Raw genomic sequence first — 3,462 nt, forward strand, 5'->3', positions numbered from 1 at the left:
TTCCCGGCCTTTGGTTCATATAGGAAACATTCTCTCGTTGTTCCATCGTTGGTTCAATGTGACAATATTTCAATAAGTGTGGTCCACCGCATTGCTCACAACTGATTCGTATTGCTTGAATATCTTTATTCATCTTTTCCATTCGTCTTTCGAAAGCATCTATTTTTGCGGAAACGGAATCAAAGTCATGGCTAGAATCGGCTCTAGCCGCTTTAGATGATCGAAAGATATCTTTTTCTTGGTGCCACTCATGCGAGTGGGAGGCTGTGTTATCAATAATTTTGTAAGCTTCAGTTGCGGTTTTCTTCATAATGGAACCACCAGCTGTTATGTCGATGTCTTTTCGTGTAGCAACGTTGACACCTTGGTAGAATATTTGTACTATTTGTTAAGTGTCTAAACCGTGTTGAGGACATCCTCTCAACATCCTTCCGAATCTTGTCCACGCCTCATATAATGTTTCATTTGGCTTTTGTGTGAACGTAACAATTTCTCCTTGAAGTCTCACGGCTTTAGATGCCGGAAAGAATCTTTTAAGAAATTTCTCAACTAAAACATCCCATGTGTCAATCGCCCCTTCAGGTAACGATTCTAACCAATCTTTGGCTTCTCCCTTTAAAGTCCAGGGAAACAACATGAGATAGATCTGTTCATCCTCAACTTCTCGGATTTTGAATAGTGTACAGATCCTATTAAACGTACGAAGATGTTCGTTTGGATCTTCCTTCGGCGCACCACTATATTGGCACTGATTAGTTACCATGTGTAGAATTTGTCCTTTGATTTCATAATCTGGCGCATTAACTTCTGGCTTAATAATGGCGTGACCTTGGCCCGTGCGTGTGGCTCTCATTCGTTCTTCCATACTTAGAGGTTCTAGATTTTCCATGATTGGATTTGTTGTATCCGAATCACTAGAGGTTTCTGATTTAATGGTTTCTTCCTCAGCAATCTCCGGATTCTCAATTGTGAGGTTGGTTTCAAAAACTGGATTATCGGAAATTTGAGTTGAAGTACTCGGTCGACTTGATGACGAGTCTAAAGAAAAATCAACGGCAGCTATATTTGTTAAACGATGTCTTGATCGAGTTACAGGTGGTGAACGTATGACCGGCGGCGAACGTCTTGCTCGGTGCATTCACTGAATATCCTATTAGTTTTTAAAAAGGAAAGAAAAATTATATAAGTTATCCAATCAATAGACTTTTCTGATTTTACCCACGTTTCGAATAGCCAAAAGATGCAGCAGAGGGGCAGGATTCGTTTGGTCTCAATATAATTGAGTACTGTTTGGCTCCAATAACCCGGTCCACGTACAAATCCAACTATTACTACGAACCAGAAAATTTTGATGTCTATCAATTTAACCACTTAAAATAAATTTTCGTAATTTTAAGAAATTTAGAGAAGAAGTAGAAAAAAATCTAAGTCCTAAAAACTAGAATGGCGAGAAATAAGAGAGAAAAAGAGTGCGCGTCGAAAAGTGTCGAAAAATGAAAAAGACGAAGAGTGGTTTGTAAACACGCGGTTAATCCAACCTTATAACGATCACTATCTTAAAATTAAAGCTACAAATGGAGATCACTAATTGGAATTGTAATTGATACATAGGTAAACGCGTCGAAAAATAAAAATAAGAAAATAGCGCGAAAAATAGCGTCGCAAAATTCTAAAGCACTTAATACTTAGTCTAAGGAATAAGCACTTAAGGGATTTTACGGCAAAGCCTAAAAATTCTAGAAGTAAAAATAACTATGGCAAAACTAAACTTAATACTAAAAGTTGCGACTATAGTCTAAAAATCTAAAGGTAATAAAACTAAAAAAAACATTTTTTTTATAGACAAAATCTTAAAAAAATATATATTTTTTTTAATAATTTTTTTTTTTTTTTACGTTTTTGTTTTTTTTGTTTTTTTTTTTTTTTTTTAAAAACGATTTTTTTTTACAAATTAATATTTTTTTTATAATTATTATTTTTTTTTCAATTTTTTTTTTTAATTAATTTACTATTCATGAATAGTAAATGAAAAGAAATTAATTAATTTACTATTCACATGAAAGCGATATGATAGAAATTATTAATTACAAGTTACATAATATACCCCTGAAGTATTTAATAAATACGACGACTTTTTAAAACTTTACGTATTTTGATTCTAAAATATTATTATATTATTATATTCTATTTCAATATTATTATATTATTATATTCTATTTCAATATTATTATAATTAAAAATATAGCGTTTTAGCGCTCCCCGGCAGCGGCGCCAAAAACTTGATGATGTAGCGTGAGGGTACGAAATAGTATTATTTTTACTAGGAAATACTACAAAATATGACACAAGTTTTATTAATTTACGGATGAGATATACCAAAACTTTGCTACAACACTATAGGCAGTGTACCTAATCGTAGAGTAGTGTAGTTTTTAGTAAGTCCGGTTCGTTCCACAGGGAGCTAGTGATTACGTACTATATTTTTATAAAACTATATTTATGTAAATATATATATATATATAAGTAGTAATATTATTATAAAAGGGGGGTTTTTACCGTTTAATGACCGGTTTGTCGATTTTTTATATTTTTAAGCGTAAAGATAAATGACAATAATCAAAGTGCCTAAAATAAATAAATGATGATAAATAAAATAACAATAAATAAAATTGCGAACGAATATGAAATAAAAGGATTATGCTTATTTAAACTTCCGTAATCATGATGTTTGACGTTGTGATTTTAATTAATTGTTACTCGGGTTAATTGTCCTTTGTCATGGTTTATTTGATACCTATCTGGTTTTTATCCATAATAGTCCATCGGTCATAAATATAAAGTGCGAGTGTCCTCGTCAAATTACCCTTATACCCGAAGTCAAATATTCCAACTAATTAAGGATTTAAACTGTGACGCAGTTATCACTTCTGTCAACAATTACACCAGTTATCACTGTATGTAATCTACCCCTGTTTTGATTAGATATGAATATTAATTTACCCACTTGATCAGTTTGAATAATCAATTACCCAACCCGAATAATTAATTAAATGATTATAATAGATTCCATATGAACGTCACTAAATAGGACAACCATAATCATTATTAATTATTAGGATAATTAATTTGAAGATAGGTTCGACAGACTCCAATGAGTTGTCACTCAATTAGACAATACCCCCCATCTATTAATAGTCAATAGTCCAATTTCCACAAGTGTCGGTCTTGTAGTGACCCGAACTTTTCCATGTTTATATATATTAATTGAGATTGATATTTACATGATTAAATGTTTCCAACATGTTAAGCAATCAAACTTGTTAAGACTTGATTAATTGAAATAGGTTTCATATAGACAATTGACCACCCAAGTTGACCGGTGATTCACGAACGTTAAAACTTGTAAAAACTATATGATGACATATAATGGATATATATATATATAGTTAACATGATACTATG

At 31.9% G+C, this 3,462-nt stretch overlaps 1 non-coding gene across 1 annotated transcript; it reads left to right on the forward strand.

Annotated features, from left to right (window-relative positions):
• The first annotated feature begins 398 nt into the window (after positions 1–398).
• Positions 399–505, forward strand: LOC139865140 (small nucleolar RNA R71). Its single transcript, XR_011764664.1, has one exon. It is a non-coding gene; the product is annotated as a small nucleolar RNA R71 (small nucleolar RNA).
• The last annotated feature ends 2,957 nt before the right edge of the window (positions 506–3,462 follow it).

Source organism: Rutidosis leptorrhynchoides, chromosome 8, assembly GCF_046630445.1.
Source record: "Rutidosis leptorrhynchoides isolate AG116_Rl617_1_P2 chromosome 8, CSIRO_AGI_Rlap_v1, whole genome shotgun sequence".
In the NCBI taxonomy this organism is placed as follows: domain Eukaryota; kingdom Viridiplantae; phylum Streptophyta; class Magnoliopsida; order Asterales; family Asteraceae; genus Rutidosis; species Rutidosis leptorrhynchoides.